The sequence below is a fragment of the Belonocnema kinseyi genome, chromosome 4 (assembly GCF_010883055.1).
Source record: "Belonocnema kinseyi isolate 2016_QV_RU_SX_M_011 chromosome 4, B_treatae_v1, whole genome shotgun sequence".
NCBI lineage: Eukaryota > Metazoa > Arthropoda > Insecta > Hymenoptera > Cynipidae > Belonocnema > Belonocnema kinseyi.
In genome coordinates, this window is record NC_046660.1 from 3,384,527 (window position 1) to 3,398,950 (window position 14,424).

Genomic DNA, 14,424 nt, shown 5'->3' on the forward strand with positions numbered 1-14,424 from the left:
CCCCCCCCCCCCCCGCCAAATACTAAAAAGGAGCTAAAAAGAAAAGATTTTTTTGCAATGATGTCAATTTTGTTGTTAAATTTGAGGTTAAAGAGAACACCTTGTTTTTTTAAGTGCAGACTAGGATAAAATACAGAGGAGAAAGATTGAAAAAGATAGACAGGAATTTAGATTGACAGAGAGATAGAAAAATATTGACGCGGATGGACCAAAGTTGGGATAAGGTTGATCAAACCAGATTAAAAAATATAGATGGAAATTAAGATTGACAAAGAAAGGGAAAAATATTGATGTGAATGGATAAAGGATAGGATGAGATAGAGAAGAGAAGATTGAAAAAGATTGAAAGGAATTTATATTGACAGAGAGGTCAAAAAATATTAATGTAGATAAACAAAGGATAGGATAAGATTGATAAAAGAAGATTGAGTAATATTAACGGAGATAGAAAAATATTGACGTGGATAAATGAAGGATAGGACGAGATGGAGAACAGAGCATGGAAAAAGATAGACATATGAATTTGGATTGAAAAATAGATAGAGAAGGATAGACGTTGACAGACGAATGATACGATGAGATAGGGAAAAGGAGATTGAAAAAAATAAATGAAAATCTATATTACTTGAAAGATGGAAAAATATTGATATAGATAGTTAAAAGATAGGATAGAATGGATAAAAGGAGATTGAAAGAGATTGACGGGAATTGAGATTGACATTCAAGTAGAAAAACATTGACGTGAACAGATGAAGGATAGAATGAGGTAGAGCAGAGAAATTTGAAAAAGATAGACGGGAATTTAGATTGACAGAGAGATAGACAAATATTAACAGGGGTAGAAAAAGGACAGGATGAGATAGAGAAGAGAAGATTGAAAAATATAGCTAGGAATTTAGTTTAACCTATTAAAAGATTAACATCGAGAAACGCAAGATAAGGTAATATAGAGGAGAAGAGATTAGAGAAAGACAGACGGGAATTCAAGACTGAAAAATGCATAGAAAAAGATAGACGTTGATAGATTATGATAAGATAAGATAAGAAAGAGGAGATTGAGAAAGATAGTCGGGAATTTAGGTTAACATGGACATATAAAAATATTAACGAGGACAGATAAAGGATAGGATAAGATTGATGAAAGGAGATTGCAAAAGATAGGCGGAAATTTAGATTAAAATGAATCTATACAAATATTAACATGAATAAATAAAGGACAGAATGAGTTAGAAAAGAGCGTATTGAAAAGATAGACGTAAATTTAGGTTGAAAAATAGATAGAAGAAGATAGACGTTGATAAGTGTATGCTACGATGAGATAGGGAAGAAGAAATTGAAAAAGATAGGCAGGAATTTAGTTTGATAGAGAGATGGAAAAATATTAACGTGCGAAGAAAAAGGACAGGATGAGATACAGAAGAGGGTATTAAAAATATTGACGTAAATTTAGATTGAAAAATAAACAGAAAAAGATAGTCGTTGAAAAATGTGTGATACTATAATATAGGCAACAGGATATTGAAGAACATAAAAGGATAGTATGAGATTCAGAAGAGATGGGTCAAAGTGATAGACGGAAATTAAAATTGAAATCAATAAACGCAGAATAAGATATGATAGCAAAGAGAAGTTTGAGAAGAATAGAGAAGAATTTAGATTGATAGAGAGATAAAAAAAGATAGACGGGAATGTAGATTGATATAGAAAATCAAAAAAACTTACGTGCATAGATAAAGGATAGGACCAGATAAAGAAACTTGAAAAAGACAGACGGGAAGTTAGTTTCACAGAAAGATAGAAAAATATTCAAGTGGATAGACAAAGGATAGGATAAGATTGATACAAGAAGATTGGAAAATATAGACGGGAATTTAGATTCACATAGAAAAAGAAAAAGATTGACGTAAATTGGTAAAGGATAGGATGAGATAGAGAAGAATAGATTGAAAAAGATAGAAGGGAATTTAAATTGACAGAGAGATATAAAAATATTGACCTAGATGGACAAGGGATAGAATAAGATTCATAAAAAGAGATTGCAAAAGATAGATGGTAATTTACAATAGATTAACATAGAGATAGAAAAATATTGATAAAGATAGATGAAGGATAGCACATGATGGAGAAGAGGGCATTAAAGAAGGTATACGTGTGAATTTAGATTGAAAAATAGATAGAAAAAGATACACGTTGATAGCCGCATGATATACGATGATATAGGGAAGAATAGATTAAACGACATAAATAGAAATCTAGACTACTTGAGAGATAGAAAAACATTGGCGTAGATATATAAAGAATAGGATGAGATAGATAATGGGGGATTGAAAATTGCTGGCAAAAATTTAGATTGACACCGATTGTAGACAAATATAAAAAAGATAGACGGGAATGAGACTAACAGAAAAATAGAAAAATATTGACGTGGGTAGAAAAAGGACCGCATGAAATAGATAAGAAGGTATTGAAAAAGATAGATATCAACTTCGATTAATTGAGAGATGACAACATATTAATGAGGATAGATAAATGATAAGATTTGATAGAGAAGAAAAGATTGAAAATGATAAGAGAAAAATTTAGATTAAAAATAAATATGAAAAAAAAAACGTTTATAGATGTAGGCCACGATGTGAAATACAAGATGGGATTGAAAAATATAGACGTAAAATTAGTTTGACAAAGAAGTATGATTGATGTGATTGACCTGGTAGAGACGTGGGTGGAGAAAAACGAATGGGATAGAGTAGAGCGAAAGTTGCCAAGGGGGTATAGGTGGAAGCTACATGAGGCCGTCAAACTAAAGAGGAAAGGAAGGGCTAGTGGGGGGCATTACAACTGGGGTTAGGGATGGATTAGAGGAAGTAGCTCCTGGAGAAGGTGAGGGGGAGGGCGTGCAGATGAGGGCTGTAAAGATAGGAGGGATAATGTATAATTTTGTGAATGTGTAAAATAGGAATGAGATGGAAAAGATTAAAGAAAGGGTAAAAAACATACTAGGAGAGAGACATGAGGGTTTGGTGGTACTGGGAAGGGGACTTTAATGCGAGAATTGAAGGGGGCCCGTATCTGTAAGGGGAGAGCTTCGAAAGAAAATCGTAGGATGAGATAATAAATAAAAAGGGGGAGATTATAAGAGACTGGATGGAGGACAGAGGCTGGGCTGTGGCGAATGGTATGGTAAAAGGAGACGAAGAGGGAGAATACACGTATGTGAGTAAGTTGGGTGTATCGATCATAGACTATCTGATTATAAATATGCAAGGGTGGGAGGAGATAGGGATATTCGCAGTGGAAGAGAGGGTGGAATCATACCATGAGCCATTAAATTTGCGGATACAAAGGAAGGCTGGGGAAGGGCAGGATGGGGGTGAAGGGTCTCTAGGGGAGAGGGTGTCAGAGGCGAGAGAGGGACGAGAGAGCAGTTAGGCAACGGAAGCTTTGAAGGGGAGTCTGTGGACGAGATATGGGAGGATCTGAAAGAGAAAGTGAAAGGCTGTATGCAAAATAAGGCATTTAGGAAAAAGAAAAAAGGAATGGTGAAGTCGTGGTGGGATAGGGAATGTAAATTGATGAAGAGAAAGCTGAAGAAGGAGTAGAGGAAACTGAAGAAAGAAACCGGGAAATTGGGGGAGTATGTAGAATTGGGGAAGGAGTTCAGGGCGATGTGTAAGGAGAAGGAGCAGGAAAAGGAAAAAAAGATGAAAGAGGAGTTGAAAAGTGTTAAGACGCAAGAGGACGTGTGGAAGATAATTAATGAGTTTAGGAAATGTAGGGTGGATATAAGTGTGATGATAGGGAGCGATGATTGAGGGAAATTTTTGAAGGATGCGTTTCAGGAATCTGATACGCGGAAGAGAGACGTGAAGAGTAGAAGAACGAGGGGGGTAGATAAAGAGAAGCTGAATAACGAGGAGATAACGAAACAGATAAGGCAGTTGAAAAAATCTAATGCAGCAGGGATAGATGTAGTAGATAATGAAGCATGGCTGTTTGGCACACAAGAGGTACTGGAAACTGTAAATCCTATATATATATATATATATATATAAACTCGTAATCTCCATTAGTAGCACATGGAGGCGAAATCTTACTTGGTGAACTTTGTGCATGATCTAATAAATGCATGGTCTAGCCACGCGCAAGTAAAAAAACCGAACCAATCAGGACCTTGCGCTTAATTTCTCCATCTTGGATGAGTAGGGCGGCAAATGTAAGGGATTTTAAAATATAAAATGTAAGAATAAAAATTCCTTGTTATTTTGAGGTGCAGAAATATTTGAATCCTAATAAAATGTATTATAATAATTTTGAAGAGCGATGAAGTAAAATACAGAATAACTATAATTTTAAGTTATGAGTTTCATAACCTCTCTTTGCGGACAAAAAGTGACATATGTGTGTCAAATAAAATGAAATAGAATTCAAGTAGAAAAGTTTTGAATAAATAAAATTATGTAATACAGTGTCTACAAGATAAAAAATAATTATTATTATGTTTTATTTATTTAAAAATACTTATCCATAATTTGCAGGAAAATGTGATCGAAGCATTTTAAATATATTAAATATTTAATCATGATTATCGATATTCTTGCTCATTATTGATTTTCACAATTTGTGTTACGTTTGTAATAAAATTAATATATTAAGGGCGGAAAGGAAGAAGGTGTCAAGTGACAATTTTTTTTAAGTGGGGTTTTTGTTACAAAATACTAAAAAATTCAAATACACATATAGGTAAAACGATTTGATTTCAAAACCGTATTTTTAAGTTAGATTTCTATGTCCATTAAAAATTGTATTTTTATGATCTAGCTATTTCTTATGACATTTACCAAAACATCTCGGGGCGTCTCACCATTTAAAAAGTCATAGTTATGTATTATTTTTAAATTTGTTTCTCACAATTCTTTAATCGTTACATTAAATTACTGAAGATACTTTTGATCAATATATAGACTCGATTAACAGTTTTACATGTAAAAAATAATTTCTTTAAATTTTAAATAATTTCGATTCAATCACATATTTTCATGATTTTTATTTTTGCAAATTAGAAAGCCTAATAGTATTATGTTATTTATGTTAATAATTTTTTATAATAATATTATATTCATATTTGATATTTTAAAATTATTTACAAAATACAAATTAATTATAATTTTAATAAATTTTTAATTCGCTTATTCAATGTTACAGGAACTATTATTTAAATGTTATCTTAAAATTTTATTTTTTTTAATAAAATAAAAGATTATTAAATTAATAGATATATTGCGAAATCATTAAGTTTAATATTCTTACTCTATAAATTATAATTAAAAATTGTAGTAAAACATAAAGTTATCATGAGATAAATTAGAATTAAATAAATGTATTGCATAATTTAGAATTTTTATTTGAATATTATCAAATCAAAATTAACTTACTATTTATTATTGGAGCTATATTAATTATAAATTTTACATAATTAAGGCATTACCCAAATTTTTTGTTCACGTTTTATTTATGATAATATTTTCATGATTTATATATGATAATAATTTTTTTATAATAATATTATACTTATATTTTTAAATTATTTACAAATTGAAAATTAAATAGAATTTAATCAATTCTTAATTGATTTATTTAATGTTACGGGAATAATTATTTCAAGTTTATGTTATAATATAATTTTTCTCAATTTATATGAAGGATTATTAAATTAATAGATATATTGTGAAATAATTAGGCTTAATAAAATTATCATATAAATTATAATAAAAATTTTGATTTACACCTAAGGTTATCTTAAACTAATTAAGAATTTAATAAATGTATTATTTTTATCTTCTAATTATATTAATGATTTCATGGTAAAAATAACTTATTATTTTTATATTAAAATTAAATAATATCGAATTTTTATTTAAATGTAATGTGATCAAAATTTACTTACTTTACTATTTAATGTTGGTGCTATATTAATTCCAAATTTTACATATTGAGTCATTAACAAAATTTTTTTCACGTTTTCGTTATAATAATATTTTCATGATTTTTATATTTGCAAATTATAAAGCCTAATAATATTATGTTATACATGCTTATAATTTTTTTTCGTGCCTCCGATATTGTGAAATGAGTATTTAGTTTCAATTTTCTAATTTATATATACAAATATTTTAATTTTTTTAAACTTAGCTAGAGAAGTTTAATGCTTCATTTCTTCTTAAATGAATAATTGATATAAGCTAAATCTTTTTTTTTTAAATATTAAATTGAATAAAGATTAGAATTTTTTACCTTAAATTTAAGTAACATGAAGTAAGTTATATAATGAAACATTACATATGATTTTCATAATATAAATCAATTTATTTTTAAAGGACCTCTACTTCAATTAACTCATTTTTGGAATTATGCTGGTGTTCTGAGATTAATATTTTCATTTCATTTTCCAAATTTTTAACAAATGAAATTTAAAATTTTTAAAAGGATGTAGATTAAAACTTATTTCAATGTTCGAATGAAAATGATAGTTTAATGCCTTTTATCTTTCCAACAGATTGATTCTGTATTAGTTAATACATTTTTTTCACAATATTAATCTACATAAAAATTAAATTTTCATTTTTTTAAATTAAGTACATAAATCGAAAATCAACTTGAAGTTTGTGTAATTGAATATTTTATATAGTTTGTATAATTAAAGTTTCTGAATGTTCATATGTATGAATTATGCATAAGGTTCGGATAATACGAACTACTATTGCGCTATAGTTGGGATAAGATGGGTCAACTATTTTTGTTTCTGCCTCGGATAATCGCGAACTCGGATAAAGCGGCCTCGGATAATCGCGAACTCGGATAAAGCGGCCTCGGATAATCGCGAACTCGGATAAATCGACCTCGGATAAGCAAGGTTCTACTGTATTTAGTTTCAGATTATTTAGTTAAATATTTAAATTTAATTTTTATTTTTTAATAATTAGTTTACAATTTAATTAATAGATTAGATGTATAAAAATGCTGCTTCAAATCTAAAGGTTATATAAATGAATATTGAATATAATGTCTATGCAAAAAGCAAATTAATATTTCAAATCTCACAGTTTTAATTGAGTAATTTTTCAAATGATTCTGATGTTGCGAAATCAGTATCTGCATTTCATTTTTCTAAACATGTTTCAATTTTGTTCTGGGATAAGTATCAAAAGTTTCCAAGCAATCAAATTTTCAGAAATGAAATTGCAAATGAAAAAAAGGCAGAGGAAAAATTATTTCAATTTTTAAATGAAAATTATAGTTTAATTATTTTTATGTTATGAACAGATTAATTAATTATTATTTCATTAATTCTTTTTACAATGTTAAATTACATAAGGACTACATTTTAAATTTAAGTTAACAAATTGATGATTCACGTGAATTTTATATAATTGAATATCGGCTATAATTTATGTAATAACATTTTATGAATGTTTAAAATACATATTTTTTAATTTAATTTTTTATGTATATTTTTGTTCTGTTGTGAAATGAATATCGGAATTCTGATTTCTAAATTATACGAATATATATTTGACTTTTCTATGGAATATTTGAAAATTTTATCAATAATACACACTTTCTTTGTATATTTCAAAATTCAAAGGAGACTATAAACATAATGTGAACATTATTTAAATTTTTCGATGAAAAGCATTGTTTCATGCTTTTTATTTTGCGAACTGATTAATTAATTATCAACTGATTCTACTAAAAGTGAAATTTTCTGGAATTAGTTCAAAAGTTTAAGATCAAATAAAATTTTCAAAAATAAAAGTTCAAATTTGAAAAATATACAAAGTTAAAGTTATTTGAATGTTTTATAACAAAATTATATTTTAATGGTTTTTCTTTTGTGAAATGGTCAATTAATTATTAGCTAATTAACGTTTTTTGATTGTTAAAATAAATAACGATTAGAACTTAGTTTTTCGAATTTATGTAACATAATTTAATTATTGACAAATCTTCAAAAATGAATGTGAAATTAATAAAAAATGTAGAGAGAAAATAATTTCTATGTTTGAATGAAAATTATTGTTAAATACTTTTTATGTTATCATTTATGAAAAAATCAATTAATTGTTAGCTGATTAATTGTTTCACAACATCGAAGTTCTTAAAAACTCTGGAATTATAATATCCAGAGTTTTTAAGAAGAGAAAAATGTTTTATTTATTCAGGTCTAGGTAATCTTTTTTTACATTTTCAAAGAGACAAGTAAAATCAAATAATTGAAAAAATTTATTCGAAAAATTAGAGCAATATAAGCAATTTAAAAAAATGTTTAAAAGTTTTTAAAGCAACATCGTGCCATAGTATATAATTTTAGAACAAATTTTACTAAAGTAAAAAAATTTATGAAGTTTTGAAACGATTCAAAAACAATGAAAACTGATAACATATTTTAGGAATTTTTTAAAAATTCAGGACAATGAACAATATTCTTTAGGTCCCTAAAACAATTTCTTTCGATTTTTTATTTTGAAAAACGAGCTTTAGGAAAAACTTCAAAAAGATTTTAAAACATCAAATATTTCCTTAAATTTCGAAAAAGTGTAGAAAATTTTAAAGACGAATATCTCAATTTGGCAACATAAAGAAATAAAAAATTAATTAAACCATAAAATTCAATAAATATTTTGAAGATTTAGGGAGAATCAAGAAGATTTTCAAACTGCAGCAGATTAAAAAAAATGCAGAATTATGTTAAAGTTTTCGAACTAAAAGAAACCCAGACGTTAAAAACGCAAACGTCTGGACACTAATTTTTTTTTTAAGTGAAACATTGTGACCAAATGTGTGGAAACTGAAAACTCATATGGTAAAGTACATGTCTAGGAAAATTGGGGATATTTTTAGGCAGCGTTTTACATTTTAAATAACGTTTCAAATTTTTAAGAAAAATTCCACTCAGAAAAAAAAATTAAGAATTTAAGAGGTATTTTAGAGATATTTAATTTTAAAGGGCGCGAAAATGTATGCAATATTTATTATTTCTTCTGAAATTACAAAAGTCCTAAATATATTTTAAAAAGGCTTGAATTTTTCTAATAATATAGAAAATCCTGTAAAATAAAAAATATATTTTTTTAAATCTTTTACATTCTGTTTTTGACACATCTGAAATATTTAAAAATCTTTCCTAACTATCTCATGAAAATTGAAAAAATTATATAATTCTAAAAAAACTGCTGATACTTCTTTCGTTGTAAATAATTTGAAATTTATTAAACGTCTATTAAGTTTTTAAAATTAATACAAAAAAATGTGACCTAACTGCATTTCGGGTGTGGAAAGGTAAAAGTGCCCAATATAACGCTACACAATATGTTAACGATCCCCAATAATAGTAATCGTAAATTTTAAGTCTCATTGATACACTGAATTCGTTGTTTCAGAATCTAATTTCAACAAGAATATAAGTTCTCAGAAAATGTTAACAAATAAATTGTCATTAGAAAATTGAGTAAATGATAAAAATGAGTACAAAAGTGAGCACGCGCGCGCGAACGTAATGGTCTAGTATTTTAAATAGTAGTTATTAGGCGTTAGCCGCGGAGACAGAGGTTGGCAATGCGAGGCATAGCGAGGAAAGAAAGGACATGCGTGCGAGACGAGGCGAGGCGCAGCGAGGAAGGTTCGAATATAGAGGCGAGCGGATTAGTTATAAGGTGTTGATGGATGTTAATTTGTAATAGTCAGCTGTAAGAAAATTCTGTAAAAAAAAACTGGATGTGTAAGCAAGTCCGTTTTTTAAGGTTAGCAGGCCGAAAATAAACGTTTATCTATCTAGAAAAATATTAATGTGAGTAGAAAAGGGACAGGATGAGATAGAGAAGAGATTATTAAAAAAGATAGACGTGAAGTTAGATTGAAAAATAGACAGAAAAAGATAGACGTTGATACATGTATGATACGTCGAAATAGACAAGAGGGGATTGAAAAAGACAAATCGCAACTTCTATTAATTGAGAGATAACAAAATATTGACGAGGATAGATAAAGGAAAAGATTTGATAGAGAAGAACTAATTGAAAATGATAGAAGGAAATTTAGATGGAAAAATATATAGAAAAAGATAAACGTTGATAGATGTATCGTACGTTGAGAAAGAGAAGAGGGATTGAAAAATATTGATGTGAATTTAGTTTGTTAAACAAATAGGGAATTATCGACTTAGATAGATAAAGGTTAGGATGAGATTGATAAGAGAAAAAAAGGAGAAAAGGAGGGTAGGAAGAGATAAAGAAGAGAAGATTGAAAAAGATAGACGGGAATTGAGACGAACAGAAAGATAATGATGTGAAAAAATAATAATGCGGGCAGAAAAAGGATAGGATGTATAGTACAATGGGAGAGAGAAAATGGGTTTGAAAAATATAGACGAGAATTTAGATTCACAAAAAAAATTACGTAGCTAGACAAAGGATAGGATGATATACAGAAGAGGGTATTGAAAAAGATAAACGTAAATTTAGATTGCTTAAGAGATAGAAAATATTCATGAGGATAAATAAAGGATTATCTTTCGTTGGTAAAGAAGTTTTTTTTTTCTTGCCATCAAACCAACATAAAAATTAGCCTTATTTGTTTTTATTATTTTTTTATTATTGAGTCATAATTTATTATAATTTATTTTTATATAATATATTATTAGAAGTGACGGAAATGCAGTACTTGCAGATTTTATTTTATTTGAAAGTATATCGGGTGACTGCAGCCCGCCATACAGTCCTAGCTAGCGCGTTGCATTTAACAGGAGCAAAAGACCGCTTAATGTTAAAAAAAAAACAAAAAAAAACATTTTTCGTAAAAATCGCGTTTCTCTCGCTAGTAACATTGCTTTTAGATTATGTGATTTAAATATTATATTGAACATTGTATCTTCATTAATGTATTATGTATGCGGAGAAAACCCGAGTAGTTCTAATCCCCTTAATGAATTTCAAAAGTCTTCGATATCATTGAAGGCTCGGATAACATTTCGCCATATAGCTATTCACTTCCTAATCCATTTTTATTATTTTCCTTGAATAAGAAGATCAAAGTCTCATCTTTCATAAATTTTCCCATGAGTCGTCTAATTTTTTTTTTAAATAAAGATATTATTTAATTTTATTTAATTATTTCTGAAAATCACTCAACGATTTTTTATTTGTATTAATTATGTTTTTTTAATTATAATTTATCAATATTATTTTTTATTATTAATCAAACAAAGGGGATTACTTTTTTCCAACATTGTTCAATTTTTTAAAAAAGATATAAATTTGTAGCAAAACACCTAAAATTCAAACTGATTTTTATTCTTAGTCACCATTAAAAATCTATGATTTCATTAATTTTAAATTATTACATTCAATAATATGTATTGGCCTTTCAGGTTTTTGGATATACGTACTTTTATTATCTTGTTTCTTGAAATTAAAAAACTTGGAATATCCGAGGGTTTCTTTATCTATTAAAAAATATTACGAATTCGCTCTTTCATAAATTTTGTAAATTAAAATTTTTAAACAAGTAATTTTATCTTAGGAACAAATTTATCTCTAAATTTTTGTAAATATTGATAAAAAATATATTCATTTTCAATGTTTTTTTTAATATTAAGAAATAATTATGTTAATAATATTTTCCTTAATGCTACTAATAATAAAATCTCTGGAAAAATTATAAATGTATGTTGTTTTAAAATTAATTTGAAAAATGTTAAAGTATGTCAAACATAATTTTGCAGATTTTTTGAGAAATTGCATTTTAAGAGACCATTCATCCAGATTTTAATACATATTCAATTATTTTTAAAAACAATTTCAAAAATAATTTAACATTCAAGCAGATTTCCAAACATTTTTTTGAATGCAGATTTTAAAAATTTTGAAATACAATTTTCAAGCACTTTTAGGATTGGGAAAGGCTCGAAGAAACTAAAGAAAGATGATAAAGATTCCTGTGAAAGTTTTAAATTATTTTATTATTTTAAAAATAAATTTCTTGACAAAATTTAAAAAATTTAAACATTTCACAATGTTTCCAATATTGTCAAAAAATTCGAAATTTTCTAAAGGCAATTTCGTTATTTATAAAAAATTAAATAAAAAGATTCGAATGATAATTGAAAACATACTCAGATGATTAAAAATTTTTTAAATATGAAAAAATAATGAAAAATCCTAAGCGATTACAGATCTTAAAAAAAATCTAGCCGTTTGATGATTTTGAATAAAAAAAGATTTTTAATAAATTTAGGACGGTTATACAGGTTAAAAAAATTTTCTTCAAAATTCCTGGAAAATTTCCAATAATTTTTTTATTTTGCAAAGTAAGTTTTTATAGATAGTTCAAATAGATTTTAAAACATTTCAAGATACTTTGGATATTGTCAAAAAAATTCCAAATATTCTAAGGCAATCTTGTCGTTTATACATAACTTTGTTTAAAATTATAAATAAAGTCGAATCATTTAAAAAAATAGAAAGATGGTATAGAAGTTTAAAAAATATTTTAAAATCTCAAACGATTGGAAAATATGTAGATTTTTGGAGATTTATATAATTTTTTTTCTTAAGACTTTAAAAATGTTTTTAGATATTAAATATTTTTTTTCTTAAAATTCCTGGGAAATTTCAAATAATATTGTAGTTGAAAAAAATAATTAAAGAGTAAGTGCAAACAGATTTTAAAACGTTTAAAAGATTTTTAATATTATTCAGAAATCCCAAATATTCGAGGGTAAATTTGTTATTCACACAATTTTTTTTTAATTAGGAAAAATTGAGACCATTCACAAAAAATGTTTACATTGATTAGAAGTTATTAAATGTTATTAAATTTTGAATAAAAGAAGCTTTTCAAGAGTTTTAGAATGTTTTTAGAGCCTAAACAAATTTTTTTAAAGTTCCTGGGAAATTTGAAATTATTATTTTGTTTTGAAAAATAAATTTGAGAAGAAAGCCCAATAGGATTTTCAGACATTTGAAAAGATTTCTACTATTTTCAAAAAATGACAAATATGCGTAAGCAACCTTCTTGATTATAAAAAATTTTAAAAATATTTGTTAATCTATAAATTTAGGAAGAAGCTAAATTTATAGACTATAAATTTTGTCAGACGTAAATTTGTTTAATAATTAAAATTTGTTTCTAAAAAAATATAGATATCGAATAATGTAAAAAATTATAAATATTAGAAGGTAATTCTGTTACCAATACAAGAATTAAAAAAATAGGAAAAATACAAATTAATTACAAAAAGTTTTCTGATATTCTATAAGTTTTAAGAATTTAGAAATATAATGACAAATTTATAACGATTAAAATAAATTTGCAAAATTATGAAGATTTCTGTAGAATTTGAATAAATAAAGCTTTTCAAGAATTTTAAAATGTTTTTAGAGATTAGATTTTTTTGAATTCCTGGGAAATTTGGTATTATTTTTTTATTTTGAAAAATAAATTTTAAGAGAAAGTTGAAACATATTTTAAGAAATTTCAAAATATTTACAATATTTTCGAAAAATTGCAAATATTCCTCACTGATATTATTGTTCATAAAAAATTTTTTAAACATTTATTAATCTGTAAATTTAGGAAGAAACTAAATTTATGAACTATAAATTTTGCCAGACGGGAAAGAAGAAAATTATTTTCCTCTTGTAAATTGAAAAACTGTCAAAAGATTAAAAAATAATAAAATATTTTAATAATTAAAATTTTTTTAAAAGATAATGTAGATTTTTTAACATTTTGAATAAAAAATGCTGTTGAAAAATTTTAAAAGGTTTTTTAGAGCCTAAACAAATTTTCTTAAAGTTCTTGAAGAGATCTAAATTATTTTTTGTTGTGAAAAATAAATTTTAAGAGAAAGTTTAAAAATATTTCACAAAAATTCAAAATATTTCCAATATTGTCAAAAAAGCCTAAATATTCCAAGGCCATTTCGGTATTTATACAAAACTTTTTAAATTGACAACATGTACACAAAATTTTTAAATCAGTTAGAATGTTTGGAAATTTTGGAAATTAATTGGAAATATTAAATGATCAAAAACATTTGAAACCATGTGTAGTTTTTGAAGGTCTTTGAATAAAAAAGCTTTTCAAGAATTTTAAAATGATTTTATGGAATAAGATAATTCCGAACATTTCTGGAAAATTTCAAATAATTTTTTCACTTGAACATATGGATTTCAAGAGAATGTGGAGATAGATTATAAAAAATTTTCAAAATTGTCTAAAAAACCTCAAATGTTTTAAGGATTTTTTGTTATTTATGCAAAACTAAAAAAAAGGAATAAAAAACATTTTATAAGATTATACGGTTTAAGAAAAAAAAATCGATTAAAATTGACAGATATTCAAAAGCTTTTATAACAATTGTAGAAT